This window comes from Zootermopsis nevadensis, unplaced genomic scaffold, assembly GCF_977971745.1.
Source record: "Zootermopsis nevadensis isolate Lab colony 2312 unplaced genomic scaffold, Znev_1.0 Znev_ptg000075l, whole genome shotgun sequence".
In the NCBI taxonomy this organism is placed as follows: domain Eukaryota; kingdom Metazoa; phylum Arthropoda; class Insecta; order Blattodea; family Termopsidae; genus Zootermopsis; species Zootermopsis nevadensis.
The window spans coordinates 1,424,239-1,442,699 of NW_028259206.1; positions in this window are offsets into that span (position 1 = coordinate 1,424,239).

Here is an 18,461-nt window from a genome sequence, read left to right on the forward strand (position 1 = left end):
CAAATATCTCCCGATCTGTAGGAATCTGAGCGTCAAAACTTATGTAACTTTGAGGGAAAGTGTATGTCAACTTCCCGTTAGAGTCGCGTCAATGTATGTCCAAGGGTTTGGAGGATAGAGACATTTTAATTTTTCGAGATTATTCAAAAGTCAATTTGTGAAAAGTCATATATCTCCCGATCTGTAGGAATGTGAGAGACAAAACTTCTGTCACTTTGAGGGAAAGTATATGTAAACTTCATGTCAGAGTCACGTCAATGTATGTCTATCTGTTTGGAGGATAGAGACATTTAAATTTTCCGAGATTATTCGAAAGTCAATTATTGAAAAGGCAAATATCTCCAGATCTGTAGGAATCTGAGAGACAAAACTTATGTCACTTTGAGGGAACGTATATGTCAACTTCATCTCAGACTCACGTCGAAGTATGTCCAAGTGTTTGGAGGATAGAGATATTTGAATTTTTCGAGATTATTCAAATGTCAATTTTTAAAAGGCAAATATCTCCCGATCTGTAGGAATCTGAGAGACAAAACTGATGTCACGTTTAGGGAACGTATATGTCAACTTCATGTCAGAGTCACGTCAATGTATGTCCAAGGGTTTGGAGGATAGAGACATTTTAATTTTTCCAGATTATTCGAAAGTCAATTTTTAAAAATTCAAATATCTCCCGATCTGTAGGAGTCTGAGACACAAACCTTATGTCACTTTGAAGGAACGTGTATGTCAACTTCATGTCAGAGTCTTGTCAATGTATGTCCAAGGGTTTGGAGGATAGAAACATTTAAATTTTTCGAGATTATTCGAAAGTCAATTTTTGAAAAGGCAAATATCTCCCGATGTGTAGGAATCTGAGAGACAAAAATTATGTCAATTTGAGGGAACGTATATGTCAACTTCATGTGAGAGTCACGTCAATGTATGTCCAAGAATTTGGAGGATAGAGACATTTTAATTTTTCGATATTATTCGAGTGTCAATTTTTGTAAAAGCAAATATCTCCCGATCTGTACGAATCTGAGAGACAAAACTTATGTCACTTTGAGGGAACTTAAATGTCAACTTCATGTCAGAGTCTTGTCAATGTGTGTCCAAGGGTTTGGAGGATAGAGACATTTAAATTTTTCAAGATTATTCGAAAGTCAATTTTTGAAAGGCAAATAACTCCCGATCTGTAGGAATCTGAGAGACAAACCTTATGTCGCTTTGAGGGAACGTATATGTCAACTTCATGTCAGAGTCTGGTCAATGTATGTCTAAGGGTTTGGAAGAAAGAGACATTTCAATTTTTCGAGATTATTGGAAAGTCAATTTTTGAAAAGGCAAACATCTTCCGATCTGTAGGAATCTGAGAGACAAAACTTATGTCACTTTGAGGGAACGTATATGTCAACTTCATGTCAGAGTCTGGTCAATGTATGTCCAAGGGTTTGGAGGATAGAGACTTTTAAATTTTTCGAGATTATTCGAAAGTCAATTTTTGAAAAGGCAAATATCTCAAGATCTGTAGGAATCTGAGACACAAACCTTATGTCACTTTGAGGGAACGTATATGTCAACTTCATGTCAGGGTCTGGTCAATGTATGTCCAAGGGTTTGGAGGATAGAGACATTTCAATTTTTCGAGATTATTCGAAAGTCAATTTTTGAAAAGGCAAACATCTTCCGATCTGTAGGAATCTGAAAGACAAAACTGATGTAACTTTGAGGGAACGTATATGTCAACTTCATGTCAGAGTCACGTCAAAGTATGTCCAAGGGTTTTGAGGATAGAGATATTTGAATTTTTCGAGATTATTCAAATGTCAATTTCTGAAAAGGCAAATATCTCCCGATCTGTAGGAATCTGATATATAAAACTTTAGTCACCATGAGGGAACGTATATGTCAACTTCATGTCAGAGCCACGTTAATGTAAGTCCAAGGGTTTGGAGTATAGGCTCATTTGAATTTTTCGAGATTATTCGAAGGTCAAATTTTGAAAAGGCAAATATCTCCCGATGTGTAGGAATCTGAGAGACAAAACTTATGTCACTTTGAGGGAACGTATATGTCAATATTCATTTCAGAGTCACGTCAAAGTATGTCCAAGGGTTTGGAGGATAGAGATATTTGAATTTTTCGAGATTATTCAAATGTCAATTTTTGAAAAGGCAAATATCTCCCGATCTGTAGGAATCTGAGATATAAAACTTAAGTCACCATGAGGGAACGTATATGTCAACTTCATGTCAGAGCCACGTTAATGTAAGTCCAAGGGTTTGGAGTATAGGCTCATTTGAATTTTTCGAGATTATTCGAAAATCAAATTTTGAAAAGGCAAATATCTCCCGATCTGTTGGAATCTGAGAGACAAAACTTATGTCACTTTGAGGTAACGTATATGTCAACTTCATGTCAGAGCCACGTCAATGTATGTCCAAGGGTTTGGAGGATAGAGACATTTATATTTTTAGAGATTATTCTAAAGTCAATTTTTGAAAAGGCAAATATCTCCCGATCTGTAGGAATCTGAGCGTCAAAACTTATGTAACTTTGAGGGAAAGTATATGTCAACTTCACGTTAGAGTCACGTCAATGTATGTCCAAGGGTTTGGAGGATAGAGACATTTTAATTTTTCGAGATTATTCAAAAGTCAATTTGTGAAAAGTCATATATCTCCCGATCTGTAGGAATCTGAGAGACAAAACTTCTGTCACTTTGAGGGAAAGTATATGTAAACTTCATGTCAGAGTCACGTCAATGTATGTCTATCTGTTTGGAGGATAGAGACATTTAAATTTTCCGAGATTATTCGAAAGTCAATTATTGAAAAGGCAAATATCTCCCGATCTGTAGGAATCTGAGAGACAAAACTTATGTCACTTTGAGGGAACATATATGTCAACTTCATGTCAGTGCCACGTCAATTTTAGTCCAAGGGTTTGGAGTATAATGTCATTTGAATTTTTCGAGATAATCCGAAAATCAATTTTTTAAAAGGCAAATATCTCCCGATCTTTAGGAAACTGAGACACAAACCTTATATCACTTTGAGGGAACGTGTATGTCAACTTCATGTTAGAGTCACGTCAATGTATGTCTAAGGGCTTGGAGGATAGAGACATTTTAATTTTTCGAGATTATTCGAAAGTCAATTTTTGAAAGGGCAAATATCTTCCGATCTGTAGGAATCTGAGAGACAAAACTTATGTCACTTTGAGGTAACGTTTATGTCAACTTCATGTCTGAGTCACGTCAAAGTATGTCAAAGGGTTTGGAGGATAGAGATATTTGAATTGTTCTAGATTATTCTAAAGTCAATTTTTGAAAATTCAAATATCTCCCGATCTGTAGGAATCTCAGAGACAAAACTTATGTCACTTTGAGGGAACGTATATGTCAACTTCATGTCAGAGTCACGGCAATGTATGTCCAAGGGTTTGGATTATAGAGACATTTTAATTTTTCGAGATTATTTGAAAGTCAATTTTTGAAAAGGCAAATATCTCCCGATCTGTAGGAATCTGAGAGACAAAACTTATGTCACTTTGAGGGAACGTAAATGTCAACTTCATGTCAGATTCTAGTCAATGTATGTCCAAGGGTTTGGAGGATAGAGACATTTAAATTTTTCGACTTTATTCGAAAGTGAATTTTTGAAAAGGCAAATATCTCCCGATCTGTAGGAATCTGCGAGACAAAACTTAAAGCACTATGAGGGAACGTATATGTCAACTTCATGTAAGTCCAAGGGTTTGGAGTATAGACTCATTTGAATTTTTCGAGACTATTCGAAAATCAATATTTGAAAGGGCAAATATCTTCCGATCTGTAGGAATCTGAGAGACAAAACTTATGTCACTTTGAGCGAACGTATATGTCAACTTCATGTCAGAGTCACGTCAATGTATGTCCAAGGGTATGGAGGATAGAGATATTTGAATTTTTCGAGATTATACAAATGACAATTTTTGAAAAGGCAAATAACTCCCGATCTGTAGGAATCTGAGAGACAAGCCTTATCTCACTTTGAGGGACCGTGTATCTTAACTTCATGTCAGAGGCACGTCAATGTATGTCCAAGGGTTTGGAGGATAGAAACATTTTAATTTTCCGAGAATATTCGAAAGTCAATTTTTAAAAAAGCAAATATCTCCCGATGTGTAGGAATCTGAGAGACAAAACTTATGTCAATTTGAGGGAACGTATTTGTCAACTTCATGTCAGAGTCTTGTCAATGTATGTCCAAGGGTTTGGAGGATAGAGACATTTTAATTTCTCGATATTATTCGAGTGTCAATTTTTGTAAAGGCAAATATCTCCCGATCTGTAGGAATCTGAGAGACAAAACTTATGTCACTTTGAGGGAACTTATATGTCAACTTCATGTCAGAGCCTTGTCAATGTATGTCCAAGGGTTTGGAGGATAGAGACATTTTAATTTTGAGAGATTATACGAAAGTCAATTTTTGAAAAGGCAAACATCTCCCGATCTGTAGGAATCAGAGAGACAAACCTGATGTCACTTTGAGGGAACGTATATGTCAACTTCATGTCAGAGTGTGGTCAATGTATGTCCAAGGGTTTGGAGGATAGAGACATTCCAATTTTTCGAGATTATTCGAAAGTCAATTTGTGAAAATTCAAATATCTCCCGATCTGTAGGAATCTGAGAGACAAAACTTGTGTCACTTTGAGGGAACGTATATGTCAATTTAATGTCAGAGTCACGTCAAAGTATGTCCAAGGGTTTGGAGGATAGAGATATTTGAATTTTTCGAGATTATTCAAATGTCAATTTATGAAAAGGCAAATATATCCCGATCTGTAAGAATCTGAGAGACAAAACTTAAGTCACTATGAGGGAACGTATATGTCAACTTCATGTCAGAGCCACGTCATTGTAAGTCCAAGGGTTTGGAGTATAGTCTCAATTGAATTTTTCGAGATTATTCGAAAATCAATTTTTGAAAAGGCAAATAACTCCCGATCTGTAGGAATCTGAGACACAAACCTTATGTCACTTTGATGGAACGTGTATGTCAATTTCATGTTAGAGTCACGTCAATGTATGTCCAAGGGTTTGGAGGATAGAGACATTTAAATTTTTCGAGATTATTCGAAAGTCAAATTTTGAAAAGGCAAATATCTCCCGATCTGTAGGAATCTGAGAGACAAAACTTATGTCACTTTGAGGTAACGTATATGTCAACTTCATGTCAGAGCCACGTCAATGTATGTCCAAGGGTTTGGAGGATAGGGACATTTATATTTTTAGAGATTATTCTAAAGTCAATTTTTGAAAAGGCAAATATCTCCCGATCTGTAGGAATCTGAGCGTCAAAACTTATGTAACTTTGAGGGAAAGTGTATGTCAACTTCACGTTAGAGTCACGTCAATGTATGTCCAAGGGTTTGGAGGATAGAGACATTTTAATTTTTCGAGATTATTCAAAAGTCAATTTGTGAAAAGTCATATATCTCCCGCACTGTAGGAATGTGAGAGACAAAACTTCTGTCACTTTGAAGGAAAGTATATGTAAACTTCATGTCAGAGTCACGTCAATGTATGTCTATCTGTTTGGAGGATAGAGAAATTTAAATTTTCCGAGATTATTCGAAAGTCAATTTTTGAAAAGGCAAATATCTCCCGATCTGTAGGAATCTGAGAGACAAAACTTATGTCACTTTGAGGGAACGTATGTGTCAACTTCATGTCAGAGCCACGTCAATGTAAGTCCAAGGGTTTGGAGTATAGAGTCATTTGAATTTTTCGAGATTATCCGAAAATCAATTTTTGAAAAGGCAAATATCTCCCGATCTTTAGGAAACTGAGACACAAACCTTATGTCACTTTGAGGGAACGTGTATGTCAACTTCATGTTAGAGTCACGTCAATGTATGTCTAAGGGCTTGGAGGATAGAGACATTTTAATTTTTCTAGATTATTCGAAAGTCAATTTTTGAAAGGGCAAATATCTTCCGATCTGTAGGAATCTGAGAGACAAAACTTATGTCACTTTGAGGGAACGTTTATGTCAACTTCATGTCTGAGTCACGTAAAAGTATGTCAAAGGGTTTGGAGGATAGAGATATTTGAATTGTTCGAGATTATTCGAAAGTCAATTTTTGAAAATTCAAATATCTCCCGATCTGTAGGAATCTCAGAGACAAAACTTATGTCACTTTGAGGGAACGTATATGTCAACTTCATGTCAGAGTCACGTCAATGTATGTCCAAGGGTTTGGAGGATAGAGACATTTTAATTTTTCGAGATTATTCGAAAGTCAATTTTTGAAAAGGCAAATATCTCCCGATCTGTAGGAATCTGAGAGACAAAACTTATGTCCCTTTGAGGGAACGTATATGTCAACTTCATGTCAGATTCTAGTCAATGTATGTCCAAGGGTTTGGAGGATAGAGACATTTAAATTTTTCGAGATTATTCGAAAGTGAATTTTTGAAAAGGCAAATATTTCCCGATCTGTAGGAATCTGCGAGACAAAACTTAAGTCACTATGAGGGAACGTATATGTCAACTTCATGTCATAGCCAAGTCAATGTAAGTCAAAGGGTTTGGAGTATAGACTAATTTGAATTTTTCGAGATTATTCGAAAATCAATATTTGAAAGGGCAAATATCTTCCGATCTGTAGGAATCTGAGAGACAAAACTTATGTCACTTTGAGGGAACGTATATGTGAACTTCATGTCAGAGTCACGTCAATGTATTTCCAAGGGTTTGGAGGATAGAGATATTTGAATTTTTCGAGATTATTCAAATGACAATTTCTGAAAAGGCAAATAACTCCCGATCTGTAGGAATCTGAGTGACAAGCCTTATCTCACTTTGAGGGACCGTGTATCTTCACTTCATATCAGAGTCACGTCAATGTATGTCCAAGGGTTTGGAGGATAGAAACATTTTAAATTTCCGAGAATATTCGAAAGTCAATTTTTGAAAAGGCAAATATCTCCCGATGTGTAGGAATCTGAGAGACAAAACTTATGTCAATTTGAGGGAACGTATTTGTCAACTTCATGTCAGAGTCTTGTCAATGTATGTCCAAGGGTTTGGAGGATAGAGACATTTTAATTTCTCGATATTATTCGAGTGTCAATTTTTGTAAAGGCAAATATCTCCCGATCTGTAGGAATCTGAGAGACAAAACTTATGTCACTTTGAGGGAACTTATATGTCAACTTCATGTCAGTGTCTTGTCAATGTATGTCCAAGGGTTTGGAGGATAGAGACATTTTAATTTTTCGAGATTATACGAAAGTCAATTTTTGAAAAGGCAAATAACTCCCGATCTGTAGGAATCTGAGAGACAAACCTTATGTCACTTTGAGGGAACGTATATGTCAACTTCACGTCAGAGTGTGGTCAATGTATGTCCAAGGGTTTGGAGGATAGAGACAAATCAATTTTTCGAGATTATTCGAAAGTCAATTTTTGAAAATTCAAATATCTCCCGATCTGTAGGAATCTGAGAGACAAAACTTGTGTCACTTTGAGGGAACGTATATGTCAACTTCATGTCAGAGTCACGTCAAAGTATGTCCAAGGGTTTGGAGGATAGAGATATTTGAATTCTTCGAGATTATTCGAAAATCAATTCTTTAAAGGCAAATATCTCCCGATCTATAGGAATCTGAGAAACAAACCTTATGTCACTTTGAGGGAACGTGTATGTCAACTTCATGTTTGAGTCACGTCATTGTATGTCTAAGGGTTTGGAGGATAGAGACATTTTTATTTTTCGAGATTATTCGAAAGTCAATTTTTGAAAGGGCAAATATCTTCCGATCTGTAGGAATCTGAGAGACAAAACTTATGTCACTTTGAGGAAACGTATATGTCAACTTCATCTGAGACTCACGTCGAAGTATGTCCAAGGGTTTGGAGGATAGAGATTTTTGAATTTTTCGAGATTATTCAAATGTCAATTTTTAAAAGGCAAATATCTCCCGATCTGTAGGAATCTGAGAGACAAAACTGATGTCACGTTGAGGGAACGTATATGTCAACTTCATGTCAGAGTCACGTCAATGTTTGTCCAAGGGTTTGGAGGATAGAGACATTTTAATTTTTCCAGATTATTCGAAAGACAATTTTTAAAAATTCAAATATCTCCCGATCTGTAGGAGTCTGAGACACAAACCTTATGTCACTTTGAAGGAACGTGTATGTCAACTTCATGTCAGAGGCACGTCAATGTATGTCCAAGGGTTTGGAGGATAGAAACATTTAAATTTTTCGAGATTATTCGAAAGTCAATTTTTGAAAAGGCAAATATCTCCCGATGTGTAGGAATCTGAGAGACAAAACTTATGTCACTTTGAGGGAACTTATATGTCAACTTCATGTCAGTGTCTTGTCAATGTATGTCCAAGGGTTTGGAGGATAGAGACATTTTAATTTTTCGAGATTATACGAAAGTCAATTTTTGAAAAGGCAAATAACTCCCGATCTGTAGGAATCTGAGAGACAAACCTTATGTCACTTTGAGGGAACGTATATGTCAACTTCACGTCAGAGTGTGGTCAATGTATGTCCAAGGGTTTGGAGGATAGAGACATTTAAATTTTTCGATATTATTCGAGTGTCAATTTTTGTAAAAGCAAATATCTCCCGATCTGTACGAATCTGACAGACAAAACTTATGTCACTTTGAGGGAACTTAAATGTCAACTTCATGTCAGAGTCTTGTCAATGTGTGTCCAAGGGTTTGGAGGATAGAGACATTTAAATTTTTCAAGATTATTCGAAAGTCAATTTTTGAAAGGCAAATAACTCCCGATCTGTAGGAATCTGAGAGACAAACCTTATGTCGCTTTGAGGGAACGTATATGTCAACTTCATGTCAGAGTCTGGTCAATGTATGTCTAAGGGTTTGGAGGAAAGAGACATTTCAATTTTTCGAGATTATTGGAAAGTCAATTTTTGAAAAGGCAAACATCTTCCGATCTGTAGGAATCTGAGAGACAAAACTTATGTCACTTTGAGGGAACGTATATGTCAACTTCATGTCAGAGTCTGGTCAATGTATGTCCAAGGGTTTGGAGGATAGAGACTTTTAAATTTTTCGAGATTATTCGAAAGTCAATTTTTGAAAAGGCAAATATCTCAAGATCTGTAGGAATCTGAGACACAAACCTTATGTCACTTTGAGGGAACGTATATGTCAACTTCATGTCAGGGTCTGGTCAATGTATGTCCAAGGGTTTGGAGGATAGAGACATTTCAATTTTTCGAGATTATTCGAAAGTCAATTTTTGAAAAGGCAAACATCTTCCGATCTGTAGGAATCTGAAAGACAAAACTGATGTAACTTTGAGGGAACGTATATGTCAACTTCATGTCAGAGTCACGTCAAAGTATGTCCAAGGGTTTTGAGGATAGAGATATTTGAATTTTTCGAGATTATTCAAATGTCAATTTTTGAAAAGGCAAATATCTCCCGATCTGTAGGAATCTGATATATAAAACTTTAGTCACCATGAGGGAACGTATATGTCAACTTCATGTCAGAGCCACGTTAATGTAAGTCCAAGGGTTTGGAGTATAGGCTCATTTGAATTTTTCGAGATTATTCGAAGGTCAAATTTTGAAAAGGCAAATATCTCCCGATGTGTAGGAATCTGAGAGACAAAACTTATGTCACTTTGAGGGAACGTATATGTCAATATTCATTTCAGAGTCACGTCAAAGTATGTCCAAGGGTTTGGAGGATAGAGATATTTGAATTTTTCGAGATTATTCAAATGTCAATTTTTGAAAAGGCAAATATCTCCCGATCTGTAGGAATCTGAGATATAAAACTTAAGTCACCATGAGGGAACGTATATGTCAACTTCATGTCAGAGCCACGTTAATGTATGTCCAAGGGTTTGGAGGATAGAGACATTTATATTTTTAGAGATTATTCTAAAGTCAATTTTTGAAAAGGCAAATATCTCCCGATCTGTAGGAATATGAGCGTCAAAACTTATGTAACTTTGAGGGAAAGTATATGTCAACTTCACGTTAGAGTCACGTCAATGTATGTCCAAGGGTTTGGAGGATAGAGACATTTATATTTTTAGAGATTATTCTAAAGTCAATTTTTGAAAAGGCAAATATCTCCCGATCTGTAGGAATCTGAGAGACAAAACTTCTGTCACTTTGAGGGGAAGTATATGTAAACTTCATGTCAGAGTCACGTCAATGTATGTCTATCTGTTTGGAGGATAGAGACATTTAAATTTTCCGAGATTATTCGAAAGTCAATTATTGAAAAGGCAAATATCTCCCGATCTGTAGGAATCTGAGAGACAAAACTTATGTCACTTTGAGGGAACATATATGTCAACTTCATGTCAGTGCCACGTCAATTTTAGTCCAAGGGTTTGGAGTATAATGTCATTTGAATTTTTCGAGATAATCCGAAAATCAATTTTTTAAAAGGCAAATATCTCCCGATCTTTAGGAAACTGAGACACAAACCTTATATCACTTTGAGGGAACGTGTATGTCAACTTCATGTTAGAGTCACGTCAATGTATGTCTAAGGGCTTGGAGGATAGAGACATTTTAATTTTTCGAGATTATTCGAAAGTCAATTTTTGAAAGGGCAAATATCTTCCGATCTGTAGGAATCTGAGAGACAAAACTTATGTCACTTTGAGGTAACGTTTATGTCAACTTCATGTCTGAGTCACGTCAAAGTATGTCAAAGGGTTTGGAGGATAGAGATATTTGAATTGTTCTAGATTATTCTAAAGTCAATTTTTGAAAATTCAAATATCTCCCGATCTGTAGGAATCTCAGAGACAAAACTTATGTCACTTTGAGGGAACGTATATGTCAACTTCATGTCAGAGTCACGTCAATGTATGTCCAAGGGTTTGGAGGATAGAGACATTTTAATTTTTCGAGATTATTCGAAAGTCAATTTTTGATCAGGCAAATATCTCCCGATCTGTAGGAATCTGAGAGACAAAACTTATGTCACTTTGAGGGAACGTAAATGTCAACTTCATGTCAGATTCTAGTCAATGTATGTCCAAGGGTTTGGAGGATAGAGACATTTAAATTTTTCGAGTTTATTCGAAAGTGAATTTTTGAAAAGGCAAATATCTCCCGATCTGTAGGAATCTGCGAGACAAAACTTAAAGCACTATGAGGGAACGTATATGTCAACTTCATGTAAGTCCAAGGGTTTGGAATATAGACTCATTTGAATTTTTCGAGACTATTCGAAAATCAATATTTGAAAGGGCAAATATCTTCCGATCTGTAGGAATCTGAGAGACAAAACTTATGTCACTTTGAGCGAACGTATATGTCAACTTCATGTCAGAGTCACGTCAATGTATGTCCAAGGGTATGGAGGATAGAGATATTTGAATTTTTCGAGATTATACAAATGACAATTTTTGAAAAGGCAAATAACTCCCGATCTGTAGGAATCTGAGAGACAAGCCTTATCTCACTTTGAGGGACCGTGTATCTTAACTTCATGTCACAGTCATGTCAATGTATGTCCAAGGGTTTGGAGGATAGAAACATTTTAATTTTCCGAGAATATTCGAAAGTCAATTTTTGAAAAAGCAAATATCTCCCGATGTGTAGGAATCTGAGAGACAAAACTTATGTCAATTTGAGGGAACGTATTTGTCAACTTCATGTCAGAGTCTTGTCAATGTATGTCCAAGGGTTTGGAGGATAGAGACATTTTAATTTCTCGATATTATTCGAGTGTCAATTTTTGTAAAGGCAAATATCTCCCGATCTGTAGGAATCTGAGAGACAAAACTTATGTCACTTTGAGGGAACTTATATGTCAACTTCATGTCAGAGCCTTGTCAATGTATGTCCAAGGGTTTGGAGGATAGAGACATTTTAATTTTGAGAGATTATACGAAAGTCAATTTTTGAAAAGGCAAACATCTCCCGATCTGTAGGAATCTGAGAGACAAACCTGATGTCACTTTGAGGGAACGTATATGTCAACTTCATGTCAGAGTGTGGTCAATGTATGTCCAAGGGTTTGGAGGATAGAGACATTCCAATTTTTCGAGATTATTCGAAAGTCAATTTTTGAAAATTCAAATATCTCCCGATCTGTAGGAATCTGAGAGACAAAACTTGTGTCGCTTTGAGGGAACGTATATGTCAACTTAATGTCAGAGTCACGTCAAAGTATGTCCAAGGGTTTGGAGGATAGAGATATTTGAATTTTTCGAGATTATTCAAATGTCAATTTATGAAAAGGCAAATATATCCCGATCTGTAAGAATCTGAGAGACAAAACTTAAGTCACTATGAGGGAACGTATATGTCAACTTCATGTCAGAGCCACGTCATTGTAAGTCCAAGGGTTTGGAGTATAGTCTCAATTGAATTTTTCGAGATTATTCGAAAATCAATTTTTGAAAAGGCAAATATCTCCCGATCTGTAGGAATCTGAGACACAAACCTTATGTCACTTTGATGGAACGTGTATGTCAATTTCATGTTAGAGTCACGTCAATGTATGTCCAAGGGTTTGGAGGATAGAGACATTTAAATTTTTCGAGATTATTCGAAAGTCAAATTTTGAAAAGGCAAATATCTCCCGATCTGTAGGAATCTGAGAGACAAAACTTATGTCACTTTGAGGTAACGTATATGTCAACTTCATGTCAGAGCCACGTCAATGTATGTCCAAGGGTTTGGAGGATAGGGACATTTATATTTTTAGAGATTATTCTAAAGTCAATTTTTGAAAAGGCAAATATCTCCCGATCTGTAGGAATCTGAGCGTCAAAACTTATGTAACTTTGAGGGAAAGTGTATGTCAACTTCACGTTAGAGTCACGTCAATGTATGTCCAAGGGTTTGGAGGATAGAGACATTTTAATTTTTCGAGATTATTCAAAAGTCAATTTGTGAAAAGTCATATATCTCCCGCACTGTAGGAATGTGAGAGACAAAACTTCTGTCACTTTGAAGGAAAGTATATGTAAACTTCATGTCAGAGTCACGTCAATGTATGTCTATCTGTTTGGTGGATAGAGACATTTAAATTTTCCGAGATTATTCGAAAGTCAATTTTTGAAAAGGCAAATATCTCCCGATCTGTAAGAATCTGAGAGACAAAACTTATGTCACTTTGAGGGAACGTATGTGTCAACTTCATGTCAGAGCCACGTCAATGTAAGTCCAAGGGTTTGGAGTATAGAGTCATTTGAATTTTTCGAGATTACCCGAAAATCAATATTTGAAAAGGCAAATATCTCCCGATCTTTAGAAAACTGAGACACAAACCTTATGTCACTTTGAGGGAACGTGTATGTCAACTTCACGTTAGAGTCACGTCAATGTATGTCTAAGGGCTTGGAGGATAGAGACATTTTAATTTTTCTAGATTATTCGAAAGTCAATTTTTGAAAGGGCAAATATCTTCCGATCTGTAGGAATCTGAGAGACAAAACTTATGTCACTTTGAGGGAACGTTTATGTCAACTTCATGTCTGAGTCACGTAAAAGTATGTCAAAGGGTTTGGAGGATAGAGATATTTGAATTGTTCGAGATTATTCAAAAGTCAATTTTTGAAAATTCAAATATCTCCCGATCTGTAGGAATCTCAGAGACAAAACTTATGTCACTTTGAGGAAACGTATATGTCAACTTCATGTCAGAGTCACGTCAATGTATGTCCAAGGGTTTGGAGGATAGAGACATTTTAATTTTTCGAGATTATTCGAAAGTCAATTTTTGAAAAGGCAAATATCTCCCGATCTGTAGGAATCTGAGAGACAAAACTTATGTCCCTTTGAGGGAACGTATATGTCAACTTCATGTCAGATTCTAGTCAATGTATGTCCAAGGGTTTGGAGGATAGAGACATTTAAATTTTTCGAGATTATTCGAAAGTGAATTTTTGAAAAGGCAAATATTTCCCGATCTGTAGGAATCTGCGAGACAAAACTTAAGTCACTATGAGGGAACGTATATGTCAACTTCATGTCATAGCCAAGTCAATGTAAGTCAAAGGGTTTGGAGTATAGACTCATTTGAATTTTTCGAGATTATTCGAAAATCAATATTTGAAAGGGCAAATATCTTCCGATCTGTAGGAATCTGAGAGACAAAACTTATGTCACTTTGAGGGAACGTATATGTGAACTTCATGTCAGAGTCACGTCAATGTATTTCCAAGGGTTTGGAGGATAGAGATATTTGAATTTTTCGAGATTATTCAAATGACAATTTCTGAAAAGGCAAATAACTCCCGATCTGTAGGAATCTGAGTTACAAGCCTTATCTCACTTTGAGGGACCGTGTATCTTCACTTCATATCAGAGTCACGTCAATGTATGTCCAAGGGTTTGGAGGATAGAAACATTTTAAATTTCCGAGAATATTCGAAAGTCAATTTTTGAAAAGGCAAATATCTCCCGATGTGTAGGAATCTGAGAGACAAAACTTATGTCAATTTGAGGGAACATATTTGTCAACTTCATGTCAGAGTCTTGTCAATGTATGTCCAAGGGTTTGGAGGATAGAGACATTTTAATTTCTCGATATTATTCGAATGTCAATTTTTGTAAAGGCAAATATCTCCCGATCTGTAGGAATCTGAGAGACAAAACTTATGTCACTTTGAGGGAACTTATATGTCAACTTCATGTCAGTGTCTTGTCAATGTATGTCCAAGGGTTTGGAGGATAAATACATTTTAATTTTTCGAGATTATACGAAAGTCAATTTTTGAAAAGGCAAATAACTCCCGATCTGTAGGAATCTGAGAGACAAACCTTATGTCACTTTGAGGGAACGTATATGTCAACTTCACGTCAGAGTGTGGTCAATGTATGTCCAAGGGTTTGGAGGATAGAGACAAATCAATTTTTCGAGATTATTCGAAAGTCAATTTTTGAAAATTCAAATATCTCCCGATCTGTAGGAATCTGAGAGACAAAACTTGTGTCACTTTGAGGGAACGTATATGTCAACTTCATGTCAGAGTCACGTCAAAGTATGTCCAAGGGTTTGGAGGATAGAGATATTTGAATTTTTCGAGATTATTCAAATGTCAATTTTTGAAAATTCAAATATCTCCCGATCTGTAGGAATCTGAGAGACAAAACTTGTGTCACTTTGAGGGAACGTATATGTCAACTTCATGTCATAGTCACGTCAATGTAAGTCGAATGGTTTGGAGTATAGACTCATTTGAATTCTTCGAGATTATTCGAAAATCAATTTTTTAAAGGCAAATATCTCCCGATCTATAGGAATCTGAGAAACAAACCTTATGTCACTTTGAGGGAACGTGTATGTCAACTTCATGTTTGAGTCACGTCATTGTATGTCTAAGGGTTTGGAGGATAGAGACATTTTTATTTTTCGAGATTATTCGAAAGTCAATTTTTGAAAGGGCAAATATCTTCCGATCTGTAGGAATCTGAGAGACAAAACTTATGTCACTTTGAGGGAACGTATATGTCAACTTCATCTGAGACTCACGTCGAAGTATGTCCAAGGGTTTGGAGGATAGAGATATTTGAATTTTTCGAGATTATTCAAATGTCAATTTTTAAAAGGCAAATATCTCCCGATCTGTAGGAATCTGAGAGACAAAACTGATGTCACGTTGAGGGAACGTATATGTCAACTTCATGTCAGAGTCACGTCAATGTTTGTCCAAGGGTTTGGAGGATAGAGACATTTTAATTTTTCCAGATTATTCGAAAGTCAATTTTTAAAAATTCAAATATCTCCCGATCTGTAGTAATCTGAGACACAAACCTTATGTCACTTTGAAGGAACGTGTATGTCAACTTCATGTCAGAGGCACGTCAATGTATGTCCAAGGGTTTGGAGGATAGAAACATTTAAATTTTTCGAGATTATTGGAAAGTCAATTTTTGAAAAGGCAAATATCTCCCGATGTGTAGGAATCTGAGAGACGAAACTTATGTCAATTTGAGGGAACGTATATGTCAACTTCATGTGAGAGTCACGTCAATGTATGTCCAAGAGTTTGGAGGATAGAGACATTTTAATTTTTCGATATTATTTGAGTGTCAATTTTTGTAAAAGCAAATATCTCCCGATCTGTACGAATCTGAGAGACAAAACTTATGTCACTTTGAGGGAACTTATATGTCAACTTCATGTCAGAGTCTTGTCAATGTGTGTCCAAGGGTTTGAAGGATAGAGACATTTAAATTTTTCAAGATTATTCGAAAGTCAATTTTTGAAAGGCAAATAACTCCCGATCTGTAGGAATCTGAGAGACAAACCTTATGTCGCTTTGAGGGAACGTATATGTCAACTTCATGTCAGAGTCTGGTCAATGTATGTCTAAGGGTTTGGAAGAAAAAGAGACATTTTAATTTTTCGAGATTATTGGAAAGTCAATTTTTGAAAAGGCAAACATCTTCCGATCTGTAGGAATCTGAGAGACAAGCCTTATCTCACTTTGAGGGACCGTGTATCTTAACTTCATGTCAGAGTCACGTCAATGTATGTCCAAGGGTTTGGAGGATAGAGACATTTAAATTTTTCGATATTATTCGAGTGTCAATTTTTGTAAAAGCAAATATCTCCCGATCTGTACGAATCTGAGAGACAAAACTTATGTCACTTTGAGGGAACTTATATGTCAACTTCATGTCAGAGTCTTGTCAATGTATGTCCAAGGGTTTGGAGGATAGAGACATTTAAATTTTTCAAGATTATTCGAAAGTCAATTTTTGAAAGGCAAATAACTTCCGATCTGTAGGAATCTGAGAGACAAACCTTATGTCGCTTTGAGGGAACGTATATGTCAACTTCATGTCAGAGTCTGGTCAATGTATGTCTAAGGGTTTGGAGGAAAGAGACATTTCAATTTTTCGAGATTATTGGAAAGTCAATTTTTGAAAAGACAAACATCTTCCGATCTGTAGGAATCTGAGAGACAAAACTTATGTCACTTTTAGGGAACGTATATGTCAACTTCATGTCAGAGTCTGGTCAATGTATGTCCAAGGGTTTGGAGGATAGAGACATTTAAATTTTTCGAGATTATTCGAAAGACAATTTTTTAAAAGGTAAATATTTCCCGATCTGTAGGAATCTGAGACACAAACCTTATGTCACTTTGAGGGAACGTATATGTCAACTTCATGTCAGAGTCTGGTCAATGTATGTCCAAGGGTTTGGAGGATAGAGACATTTAAATTTTTCGAGATTATTCGAAAGTCAATTTTTGAAAAGGCAAATATCTCCCGATCTGTAGGAATCTGAGAGACAAAACTTATGTCAATTTAAGGGAACGTATATGTAAACGTCATGTCAGAGTCTGGTCAAAGTATGTCCAAGGGTTTGGAGGATAGAAACATTTTAATTTTTCGAGATTATTCGAAAGTCAATTTTTGAAAATTCAAATATCTCCCGATCTGTAGGAATCTGCGAGACAAAACTTAAGTCACTATGAGGGAACGAATATGTCAACTTCATGTCAGAGCCACGTCAATGTAAGTCCAAGGGTTTGGAGTATAGACTCATTTGAATTTTTCGAGATTATTCGAAAGTAAATTTTTGAAAAGGCAAATACCTCCCGATGTGTAGGAATCTGAGAGACAAAACTTATGTCAATTTGAGGGAACGTATATGTCAACTTCATGTCAGAGTCTTGTCAATGTATGTCCAAGGGTTTGGAGGATAGAGACATTTAAATTTTTCGAAATTATTCGAAAGTCAATTTTTGAAAAGGCAAATATCTCCCGATCTGTAGGAATCTGAGAGACAAACCTGATGTCGCTTTCAGGGAACGTATATGTAAACTTCATGTCAGAGTCTGGTCAATGTATGTCTAAGGGTTTGGAGGATAGAGACATTTCAATTTTTTGAGATTATTCGAAAATCAATTTTTGAAAAGGCAAATATATTCCGATCTGTAGGAATCTGAGAGACAAGACTTATCTCACTTTTAGGGAACGTATATGTCTACTTCATGTCAGTGTCACGTCAAAGTATGACCAAGGGTTTGGAGTATAGACTCATTTGAATTTTTCGAGATTATTCAAATGTCAATTTTTGAAAAGGCAAATATCTCCCGATCTGTAGGAATCTGAGAGACAAAACTTATGTCACTTTGAGGAAACGTATATGTCAACTTCATGTCAGAGTCACGTCAATGTATGTCCAAGTGTTTAGAGGATAGAGACATTTTAATTTTTCGAGATTATTCGAAAGTGTATTTTTCAAAAGGCTAATATCTCCCGATGTGTAGGAATCTGAGAGACAAAACTTATGTCACTTTGAGGGAACTTATATTTCAACTTCATGTCAGGGTCACGTTAATGTATGTCCAAGGGTTTGGAAGATAGAGACATTTAAATTTTTCGAGATTATTCGAAAGTCAATCTTTGAAAAGGTAAATATCTCCTGATCTGTAGGAATCTGAGACACAAAACTTATGTCACTTTGAGGGAACGTGTATGTCAACTTC